At 41.3% G+C, this 12,529-nt stretch overlaps 1 protein-coding gene across 3 annotated transcripts in view; it reads right to left on the bottom strand.

Moving 5' to 3' along the window:
• Nucleotides 1-12,529, bottom strand: part of fgfrl1a (fibroblast growth factor receptor like 1a) — a 279,720-nt gene that overhangs the window by 168,671 nt on the left and 98,520 nt on the right. The window contains exon 1 of one of the 3 annotated variants that reach the window (XM_035427002.1): nucleotides 2,100-2,300. The exons of the other annotated variants lie outside the window; for them this stretch is intronic. The gene's annotated coding sequence lies outside the window, so the exon portion shown is untranslated. Of the gene's footprint in view, nucleotides 1-2,099; nucleotides 2,301-12,529 lie in introns of those variants that run through there. 3 annotated transcript variants of the gene reach the window in all.

Genomic DNA, 12,529 nt, shown 5'->3' with positions numbered 1-12,529 from the left:
TTTGGGGATCAAGCAGTTAAAGAAAACAAAAAACAGGAAATACTTCAATGCTCAGAGGACAACTGGGGGGAGCGGGTTTCCTGCTACACGGTGTGGCAGTGGGCTAGAGGAAGGACATAGAAGCTACCATGAATGGAGTTCCTCTGAATGGGCCAACTCTCACCCACAATGCACTGAATTCCGATAGGGGTCAGCACGCATGTCTGAAGCTTAACTTCGCCAGAACCCAATTTCCTGTTATGATTTAGTGCTGTTTCTCCAGGTGCAAAGATGCAAAACAGCTTGAATTTAACAGTCCATCATAAGCTCAGCATCATGCTTAAATTCAATCCATTAACAAGGTTTAAAATTTTGATGCATGATGTGCTGATGAATTTAAACACCATTATATAATTTCCTTTGCTGAGGAAATGCTTTCACATATTTTTTCCTGTACCTTCCATCTAAATACAGGGCTCCATACTAACTTTTTACATTGGTTGCACTGGTGCGCCTAACTTTTTCATTTAGGTGCACCAGCACATAATTTAGGTGCACCCAAAATTTTTCACCGCGCCTTTTGGCACCACAATAATACATTTTAAGCCTTTTTTGTCAGTTCCCATACACATTTGTAATTTCTTAACACATTATGTAAATGATTGTAATCAGGAATAAAGGTGCAGATAAATGTTTTTTCTTTATTTAAATCACAGCACAAACAAGAAATCGCAATAACCTCAATTGTTTAAAAAATAAACTTAAAAAGTGCTGATGTTTAAAGTGCTTGACAAACTCAAATAAATCAAACTCAAATAACTCAAACAAAAGTGTGCACTGCTCCCGGAGGAGTACAGGGCGCGGTTTCACACACACATGCCTTCTTTTTTTCCCCCACCCACATTCAGCGAAGAAGAATATCAGGGTCAGAGCCAATCAGAGGCAGAGTAGGGGCGGGTCTTCACAGAATGCGTGTGGGAAAAATAAATAACGCTACACATATACCCACACTGTACTAAGACGAAGTATTAGGGCCACATTGAGGGGGAAAAAATTCTGAGATTTTTAGAATAAGGTCGTAATATTACGAAAATAAAATTGTAATATTACGAGAATAAAGTCGTAATTTAGAAAAAAAAGTTGTAATATTACGAGAATAAAGTCGTAAAATTTCGAGAAAAAAAACATAATTTTTAGGAAAATATATTACCAGCAACTAACAAAACGGGCGAGAGAACAGTCTAATGGCAGCCTGAGCCTGCAATTTTCTTCCAAGTCTGTGTGGTTCTTTCTTCGGAATTGACACAGTTTTTTGCACAATCTTTTCAATGTCCTGATACTTATGATAATGTGGTGCTGATGTGTTAAAAGATTAAGTATTTTGTTATTTGTGACCTATACTAAAGTATAACTTCACAAGGTGCTCCACCTTCCTCATTTTAACACAGGTGGAAGTCTGCTCTTCTGATATTTCCCGTCTAAAATAACACGTAGCCTAAAATAACGACTTTATTCTCGTAATATTATGACTTTTTTTTTCTCGTAATATTACGACCTTATTCTCGAAATCTCAGAATTTTTTCCCCTCAAAGTGGCCCTAATACTCCGTCGTAACACACAGAGACAGACCTGCTAAATGTCAGGTGCACCGATGTGACCAATGAAAATGTTTAGTCGCACTTGACAGATTTTTGGTCGCACGTGCGACCAAAATGGCCGCACTCTGGAGCCTTGAAATATTATGAGAATATAGTTCATTTATGTACATGCATACAAACAAACAAAAATCAAAGTCTAAGAATCCTTGCCAGAATATTTTGCAGGTAATGCAGTATACTTTACTTCCTCCTTCACCTTTATTACCTGAGGATTACAATAAATCATTTTCATATATGTATTAAAATAGCTGATGTCTGAAACACATTTTACATTCAAAGAGAGTCTGAGCACACCCAGTATTCACAAATTGGCCACTTTATGTTTTTTCCTTAATGTTCTTCAAATGCTGTAGGAATGTTTATAATGTAAATATGTACACATAAAATAACCTAAAGCAGTAGTAATATTAAACCGGTAATGTTATCATTAAGAAATAAAGCCATGGCATGCCTGTGTCTTACCTTGCAAGGACTGCAGAGAGAAAGGACTCACAGAGGTTGTTTTTTGAGGCCTATCTGAGCCTCTTCTGACCCAGGGCCACTACCTATCTTAATGAGTATAGATTCTGCATGGCACCAGGCTGACTTTATCTAAGCACGTGTGCTAATGGCATATGAAGTGCCATCAAAATGCACACCAATTCCGGAGCCAGCTTATCAGAGAGCAAGAGAGGGAGAAAGAAAAAGGGAAGGGGGAGGGAGGGAGGGAGAGAGAAAGAGGGCCACGTGATGACCCTCAAATGATAAAAACAACTCATGGATAACTTATTAACTCTCACATAAGGTAAAATAAAATAAAAAACACTCTCCACAAAAAAGTACTGTATATGCCTTTTAAAAGGTATCAAAATGTACTGCTTATTTTATTGTAATGTTAGAAGTTAAAAATGAACACTGTGAAATGTACACTGCAATTATAAAGATTATATATGAAAAATGTATTTAATGTATTTTGTTTTTTAAGATATTGTAGAATTTGCAATAAAACATTTACTACATGGCCAAAAGTATATAAACACCAGACATCCAACATTATGGGCATTAGTATGGAGTTGATCCACCCTTTCGTCCTATAACAACCTCCAATTTTTTGGGAAGACATTATACTAGATGTTTGAGTATTGCTGCTGGAATTTTCTTCCATTCAGCCAGAAGAACATTAGTGTGGTCAGGCGCGAACCGTGCAATTAGGCCTGGTTTGTACTTGGCTTTCCATTTGATCCCAAAGGGGTTGGATGGGGTTGAGGTCAGGACTCTGTGCAGGCCAGTCAAGTTCTTCCACACATTGTCATGCTGAAACAGGCAAGGGCTTTCCCCAAACTATTGGGGAAGCAAAGAATCATCTAGAATGTGATTGCATGGTTTAGTATTAAGATTTGCTTTCAGCCTGAGACTGAGATCTGTCCAGATAGTTTGGTCATATACTGTATATTTATATTTATATACTGACCAAAAATAAATGCAACCCTTACCGGTGCAATTGCACTGTCAGTTAGCATTGGGCTAGTTTGCCGTGCTTTAGAATGGTTCCACTTAAACCGGTAGTTTCGCGAGTTTAACCCGCAGCTGTGCGTGATTGCTCTGTAAAAATAAGCGAGTTCAGCCGATTCACTGCTAAACTGTCTGGAAACCCTAAACTGTCTGGAAACCGGAAATACAATTTGGTTAACGTAAGATCTACACAGTACAGGAAATTTAACAGGCAATTTGAAGGAGTGCCACATAATAACAATTTATGATACTTTGCACTTTAGATCCTCGCAAATATCCATATTATATTAGTAATATTATATACTTTTAATACAATTAACATTGCATCCGCCAGCAATAAATACACAATAAATGCACAAGTGTTTGATAATCACAATCTTCTCATAGTTAAAGCAATCAATAAAATATTTTACATAACGTTAGACCACAACGGAAAGTAGGCTACGACTTTGTCATCCTCATTTTTTTTTGTTAAGTAAGTGTAGCCTGTGGTTTGTGTCTGTTTGAATTTGTCAAATAAAGTCAACCAGTCAATCAATAAATCAAAGACATGTCCACTGTTTTTTGTTTGTGTGCGTGCAATTGGGCTAATAGCTAATAAATTATTAAATTCCCACACAAATAACTAGCCTAATTAATCGACACACCTATAAAATGAACTCGGTGAAGTGAAGTGGCCTGAGGTGGAGATGTAGAGAGTCGCAAACTTTACCAATGAACACTAGTTGTATCTGATCCAATGCATCAGAGAACCTGTAAACGACGTTGAGGATGCACGAAAAGACACTACCACCGTCCTCCAGCGAAAAGATGCATGGATGAATGCCACAAACTGATTCAACGCCAGATTTATGGGCAGGCGGCCAAGCAGCAGCGACAATTAGAAAAATTTATGGAAGCACATGAAAATGGATACGCGTGAAGCACTCTTTGAGTGCACTGCATGCAACGCACTGGACCCAATCAACCAAGAAATATCACTGCTCCTACCAAATCTCTCCACTGCTATAGAGGGTACATTGGACAGTGATAGCCTTCCTCTGGCTGGCCAATCAGGTAATATCATTACTCACTGTCCTATCATTTATATATATATATAAAATACAAAATTGTCTATTTGAAATAACATTTTTTTGATTTTAACTACTAATGCTTACTACAACAGGAGCCTCATCACAGCCTGCCTGTAGTGGGAGGAGCACCACCTCCCTGCCTCCAGGGCAACATCCATTGTCACCAGCTGCAACCCCAGGATCTGTCCCACCATGCCCACCTCCATGGCCTCCGTGTCTTCCTTTACGAAAAGGATATATACCTATACATACACCACACCTAACACCCAGCACCCAAACTACTGCTGCCCAGCCACCTAGACATACATTACCCCAAACAACCAGCACCATAAATGCCACTTAGACACACTCCCTACCAAACATCCAGTACCCTAAGTGCCCCCCAGCCACCTAGACACACTCCCCACCAAACATTCAGCACCATAAGTGCCCCCCAGCCACCTAGACACACTCCCCACCAAACACCCAGCACTCAAACTGATGCTCTCCAATCACCCTGCAGCATACAGTCAAGCTCTCCACAATCCCCTGGCACCCCACCCAGAAATAGGGGGATACAGTGGTGACCAGCTGGTGACACTTGAAAAGCGAGGGAAGGCAACCTGCTCCTGAAAGGCTTGGCCGAGTTGCCCGCCAGAGTGTGCGCTTTGAAAGGGAAATCCTCCAAATGAGCCGGGAGGAGAGACTGAAGCTCGAAATGATCAGGGCCCAAGAGCGCCAGGAAGAGGAGCTACACCAGGACCGGAGGAGAGTCCTACGGGAAAAGGGAAGGGCCTACACAGCCAAAATGAAATATTATAGGGCGAAACTGCAGCACTATGGAGGTGTTCCTCCCACAGGCACAGGCACAGGCACAAGCACACGCTCCAGCGACAACTAATGTCATTTCTTTTTTTCTTGTGTAAAATAAAAAATATATAATTTCAAAATGACTCCATTCATATGTCCTCTGTATAGAAGTTGTTCTAGAGCTTTTTTTTTTTCTTCAAAGGGTCAGCAGGTCAAATACCATTAACCATATTGGGTGAAGGTTAATTTAGAAATGGTCCTTGGCTTGAACTTTTGTTTCGATACCAGTTTCTATTCTAATCCGTCAGGGGCAAGCCTGTAGTGGATCCTCCCTTGTAAATAGGGGGGGGGGGGATATAGAGGGTATAATTGGCTACTAAAATTGGGGGGGAATTGGAAGAAATTTAAAAAGAAAAAAAAAGAAAACCCCTAATTGCTCCAAACGAGCTGATTGCTACCTTGCATGGCAGCCTTTCACCATTGGTGTGTGAGCGTGTGCGTGAATGGGTGAATAAGAGGCATCAACTGGAAAGCGCTTTGGATAAAAGCGCTATATAAATGCAGTCCATTTACCATTAACCGTTTACATACCCTATCAGAGCTAAGTGAAACAATAACACATCTTGAAAAATGGGTAAACTATCCATTTAACAAGGATGTGCAATTCTGGTCCTACTTCAGAATTGGAATCAGGTGCTGCAGTGCTGGGTGTGGTATTTAAAAGTGCATTCAATGGATTGCCTAATCTCTGTAGCTACCATGGATGTCCTAAATGACAGTGTGCTGATGGTGCATAGAGTGCAGGCTGCACAAATCATTAGTAGGAGATATAGGCTACTTCGTGACCCCTTTCGGAGGTACAGTGAGGAGCAATTCCAGCAACGCTACCGCCTGTCTAAACGAGCAGTGAGGCGGCTTATCTCCATGTTGAGAGGTCAGCTGAGGTCCAGGGGGAGAGGAAATATGCCTGTGTCTAATAGTGCACAAAGCACTGCTTGCACTACGCTATTTTGCAACAGGGTCCTTCTTACGCTGCGGTGGCAATCTCATAAATGTCCACAAGTGCACAGTTCGCCGGATAGTACATAAGGTGGCCCAGACCCTTGGTACACTCCACTCGAATTACATCGTCATGCCAAATGAGGAGGAGCAGAGAGACATCTCAACTGCATTTTACATGAAAGCAGGCATGTCTGGGGGGATTGTACACACATTCCAATCATGTTTCATGACACTGTACGTGATTCAGCATTCACCAATCGGCGTGGGTATGTAATCCCTCTGTTCCTTTTTCTATAAACCTCAAGAACATACACAGAACGCAGTAATAGAATAGCAATTCTGCATAATACTATAGGCCTACAGTATACAATATACAGTATAATGCTACTAATGAAGATGACATTAGTAAATATCTGCGTAAAGGTCACCGCGTTGTGTCATGCTGTGACAGCCATTCTATGATCTGCTTCTGCTAGTAATGTGTATAGTAAAGCATGAACAAATATTAACCTATTTTGGCAGAATTCGCATACTAAACAATATTTATGTGTCTAATATTACAGGTACACCTCTCTGAATTGCCAAATGGTTTGCAACAACAATCTGTGCATTCGCAACATTGTGGCGAGGTGACCCGGCAGTGCTCATGATGCTCGCATCTTCGATAGCAGCCAACTCAAGGTTCAACTTGAAGAGGGGGCTTACAGTAGAGTGGTTCTCGGTGACCGTGGCTATCCCTTGCGCCAGTACCTCGTAACACTTATCCGGAGGCCCATTACATGCGCAGAGGTCCAGTTCAGTAAAAGCCACAAGAAGACTCGCTGCCACATCGAACGAGCATTTGGCGTATTGAAGAGCAGCTCTGCATTAGGGTTGAGCCGAACATTCGGATGAAACGAGTATCCGGTACAGATAATGTACTTCTGTCAGGACCACTGTCATCAAAGTAGAACTTTATTGACAATAAAGGCAATACAGTTATGTTTGGCGGTATGGCTCTGTTCTGGAGCTCTCCCGCCAACCACGCAGCCCGCATGGATAAGGCCGGGAGGCCAGCAGGCAAACCCCCCTAGAGCGGTACATACAGAACAGATCCAGCAGCAAAGCAAGTTCTTAACACATAGGGATGGAGCAATGCAATTTCTTAACACATAGGGATGGAGCAATACAAATTCTTAACACATAGGGATGGAGAAATGCAAATTCTTGACGCATGGGGATGGAGCTGGAGTGGTGGAGGGGATTTACGAAGCAACGTGCAGCGCTTGCATGCAGGAGGAGCAGCCGAATGAGTAGAGGGAGGCTGTTTAAGTAGACCGCCCTGTTAGTGAATGTACTGTGATAGGCAAACATCACTCAGCTGAGCCATCGGCTGATTCAGCCGGAGCGCTTGACTCTCGTGGCCTGCCAGAACTACGCGATGCTCCATTTTTTACGAGCATGAGTACCATCCGAGTAAAATGTGTCAATATCCGTACTCGTGGTGAAGGAAAATCCTCATTGGGTAGCTGTGTCCAGTGTCCACATCGTTCCGTGATAGGCCAGCCAGACACAGAGCTCCTCCTCTACACAGAGCCTATACAAAGTTCACTGCTGTGCTGCGCCCACACAATACAAAACAATCTTGCCATCATAACAGCCACTCTGTCAACAGGGATCTATTATCTATTGTCATATATTTTCAATAAAATATAGTTTGCAATTCTCAGATTCGGCTCAACACATTATTCTCACCATAGCTAAACACACATTTACTGGACATTCACACGTAAGCACATATTACTGATTACAAACAGACATGTCTAGCTTCTATCTTGCTACAGTGGGGCTAACTAGCCAGTTAGCTAGTGACTACATTATAAAGCATGTACTTGTATTTCCTACATTTAGCGATCTCATACACACACTCTACTAGCATCATTGACATCCTAGCATTCTTATACATCCACTGTACAAATGCAACATCACTTCTGTGCACATTTAGACGTTGTCGCTCACCTGAAATCACAACACATCGCCTACATTACATCGTGGTTAGCCAACTGTAACCTGGCGTGCTCTGTCTACTACTGTCTTCACACCGTCAATTCATTAAAAAAAAATTATAAAAACAGAGTAACGATAAAAGCGTCTTTTACTGCTAGAGTGAATGCGTAAGTGAATGCGATGATAAGAAGATTTTCGGTTATGCTGAACTATAAAATGCTATTCCAAAAGCAAAATTAGACATGTTATACATCGTTAGGAAGCTTATACTCTCACCTACTGAATAAATGAATTGTCAATCAAGCCAGACTGTACTAAAAAGGGCGACAACGCCGTAAACGACACGTGTGGTATTAGGCGCAGCTATTTTGTTAGGTACCCAGACATCACAAATGCGCGTATATTTCATAAAACGGATTGTCCAAGACAATGCATGACTACGCAGTCTCAAAAGGGACATCTCTACGCGTAAAACCAACGGTAAGGTTGTATATTTATTCCATATTTAGTCCCAGATATTGACTGTAGAATGACATGGTATCATTTTTAAAAACTTTGTCTCGTTTATTTTGTTATTCAGTGAGCAGCGTTTTGACTGCTGCATTGGCATATCTTAGGGCTATTGTCGGGTTTGTCTTGTTGCTATGACGGAATACGATTTTTGAGTGGTGAAAGAATATTTTTATGAATGCCCTGATAGACAATATTGTCCATTAGCTGGGTGGGAGGGTATAGTTGCAGATGAGACTGCAGGGAGGGGTGACACGTGTTAAACGAACGACCAGAGTGACAATAGGCCTATTTCACAAGATGGCAACCAAAACCGGATGTAGGGATACTTTGTTTCCGGTTATCGTTGCTACGGACGTAAGTCCATTTCTGACAGCGAAAAATTGAGCCTAAACTGCGACGTGTTCTCACAGTCCCTAATAGCTCTGCCAAAGTTCACTATGTCCGATGTTATCTGCATTGTCGAAGCATTGCCAGGGCTATACATTCTTTTTTGAGAAGTTTATATTCGGTTATGAAGGTAAGTATAAGTTTAGTTCTGGTTCGCCAGAAAGCTAAATAGCTAGCTTGCTAACCACAGCAAGTTAGCCGATTAAAGAGATATTTCACTTCGACATAACATAAATTATTTTCTGGAGGCGACTCTATTGTGTTTTCATAGTGTGAAGCAACATCTGCTGTCCGTTAACAGTATCTCTGTTCCTCTCGGTTGTCCCGAAAATGAATGATTAGGGAGCCTGACAACTGTGAGGAAAAGCGATTCTGTAGTGTTAACGTTGACGGTCAGCATATGTAAGTACGGCGCTATGTAAGTACAATGTATGTAAGTGTTAGGCTCCACACAATTACTTATGTTATACTGAAGAGAAATATCTCTGAACTACGTTTTGTACTTCCGTTACTATTTTGTGACATGTTGTTTGTGCTGTACTTGTTCTAATAAAGATTTAAATTGCTTGTCAAATCGCCTGTGTAATGCCGGTGTTCAGTTCACTACCGATCTGTTTGTTTTCATCGCTGATAAAAACTACCCACACATTTTTAAATCAGCTGATATATCTTAAGTAGGCTTGTCGCAATGTCCGTCAATACATTTTGTAATTACAATTAACAACTAAAATAAACGTCCATCTGCAGTTTCAACATTGAATATCCAAATATGTGCTTGCTAACAAGCTAGCCGGCTAAAAGGTAATTTGCTAATCACATAACATAAAATATAGCTAGCTAACTGATTTTATGACATTCTTGAGTAACAAGTACCACATGAGTGAAACCGCATTAGTTCTCAATGAATGATAAAAAAATAAAAAACAAAGGAGTTGGTAGGGGACTCAGACAGTTAGACCCAAATGTATGCAAGGAGAAAAGTTTAATATCGAGTGTAATCTTATTCACAAAGCAGTAGCTAACTAGCTAGCTAGCGTAATGAGTTAGTTTATGTTAGTTTGCAACATTATGATAGTCATGCTACCTAGCAAGTTTTTTTTCTTATTTTGGAGTAAATCTGTGGGAAAGCTGTGAAAGGGCAAATAAATTCTTTTTCGATTTGGTACACAGGGGAACGCTACAAAACAAAAAAGCTCTTCGTTGCTGCCATTGTTTTGGTGGCTGTTAAGATAACCGGAAATGAGAGACCCCTACATCCGGTTTACATACCCGGAAATGTGAAATAAAACAAAGGCGTTTCTGTTATTAACTCATACTTTGGTTGCAGTAGCACTGAATGTCTGAGTTCATTACATTACATTACATTACAGGCATTTGGCAGACGCTCTTATCCAGAGTGACGTACAACAAAGTGTATAACCATAACCAGGAACAAGTATGACGAAACCCCTAGAGAGAAGTACCGGTCCAAGTGCAGGGAACAACTGCATAGTTCAACTTGGACCCTGAAGGTTAAACTGATTAACACTAACACAACGAGAACGGCAACAACGCAATCTATGGAAAAAATACAAGCAGTAGTTAAGACAGTTAATGCACCTAAGTCACCTACGAAACAGCTGCCTAGTTACAACCCTAAGCTTACAGTCATTTACAGGGGGGTAGGGAGGGATGGGGAGAGGTGCAGCCTGAAGAGGTGAGTCTTCAGTCGTCGTTTGAAATGGGTCAGTGTCTCAGCTGTTCTGACCTCCACAGGGAGGTCATTCCACCATTGTGGGGCCAGAACAGACAGGAGACGTGTTCTGGAAGTGCAGGTGCGAAGAGGGGGAGGTGCTAGGCGTCCTGAGGTAGCAGAACGGAGGGATCTGGCTGGCATGTAGGGTTTGAATATCTTGTGGAGGTATGCTGGGGCTGATCCCTTGACTGCCTGGTATGCTAGGACCAATGTTTTAAATTTGATGCGAGTTCAGTAATCTTGGCGCGCCGGCGTGCCAACCACTGGGGGCTTTGTGCTGGTAAGAGGTTAAAATACCAACTTCCGGGTCGGTCCCACCCACTACCAGTTTAAGCCCCGGATACGGATACGGATACAGATAATTTAGTTGGTTGAATAGATACAGATACGGATACGGATAATGGTGTACTCGCTCATCCCTACTCTGCATGCCTTTCCTTTGGGCTGCGAACCACCCCACCAGTGGCGTAGCCAGAAATGAAATTGCAGGTGGGCCTGAATAAAAGTGGGTAGGCTACACAATTCATTCCAGAAATAGCTAAGCTCAATAGCATTTACGGTACATTACAAGCGCGAAAGTGTTCTGCTATGCGATGGCCTGCTGTGTTACACTGCTGTTGTTTATCTATTTAGTTTTGCCTACTTATGTGGATGTTTTTTTCGCCAGGTTTAATTGCAATAATACTGACTTGTCATTACTATTAAACTTAAAGATCGTGTTAAACAACTAACATTACAGGTTACGTAAACTAATCAATGTCCTCAAAACATATTGGCTTGAGAGTCTCATAAATCAGCTGCTGAAAATGAATGAAAATTTGAGTCGAAATATAAAAGTACATGTAGGCTATATCCACGATATTTCTGACAAAACCTTTGTATAGCCATAGACATATATACATAGATGCCGCACTGGCCTTTGGATCGTACGTCAACGTCGCTGCCATATTGGACCAGGCAAGACTGGCCTGAAAACAAATACAAGTAAACGGGGGAGCTGTGTTTTTTCTGGATAAAAAGCACTATAACGTTTACATTTCTCAACCAATTTCAATGAGTCGTTTTTATATTCAAGGGTCTATGATCTACGTGGAGTACAAAAAAAAGTTTTATCTCCAGTTACTTAGAATCTCGATAGTTAGGCTATAATCGCTGAATCCAGAAAAACCGCAGCTCCCCCGTTTACTTGTATTTGTTTTCAGGCCAGTCTTGCCTGGCCCAATATGGTGGCGACGTTGACGTTGACGTATCGCAGCAATGGGCCGAAGCAGTCAATGCGGCGTCTATGTATATCTATGTTGTATAGCGAGATGTATGTGGATCTTCCGGTTGGGAAACGTAAGTGTCGTTGTTCTTTTTTTTTTTTAGCGAAGCCGATGAAAGTTAGATAGCTAGCTAGCTAGCTTGGTTAACCTCTTAGCGCAAAGCCGTGCCGAGATTACTGAACTCAGACATTCAGTGCTACTGCAAACAAAGTATGAGTTAAAAACAGAAACGCCTTGTTTTAGTTTCATTAGTAGACGATACACGACAACTATGCCAAATACAGAGATTCGTAGCGCCACCATTGTCGCTCTGGTCGTTCATTTAACACGCGCCCCCTCCCTGCAGTCTCATCTACAACTACACCCCCAATCATGACATAATGGACAATATTGTCTATCTATTGGCATTCATAAAAAATATTCTTTCACCACTCAAAAATCGTATTCCATCATAGCAACAAGATAATCCCGACAATAGCCCTAAGATATGCTAATACAGCAGTGAAAATGCTGCTCACATAACGAAATAAAAGAGAAAAAGTTTTTAAAAATGATACCATGTCATTCTACAGTCAATATCTGGGACTAAATATTGAATAAATATACAACCTTACCATTGGTTTTACGCATAGAGATGTCCCTTTTGAGACT

Source organism: Anguilla anguilla, chromosome 7 (assembly GCF_013347855.1).
Source record: "Anguilla anguilla isolate fAngAng1 chromosome 7, fAngAng1.pri, whole genome shotgun sequence".
In the NCBI taxonomy this organism is placed as follows: domain Eukaryota; kingdom Metazoa; phylum Chordata; class Actinopteri; order Anguilliformes; family Anguillidae; genus Anguilla; species Anguilla anguilla.
This window is presented reverse-complemented; position numbering and strand designations above follow the sequence as displayed.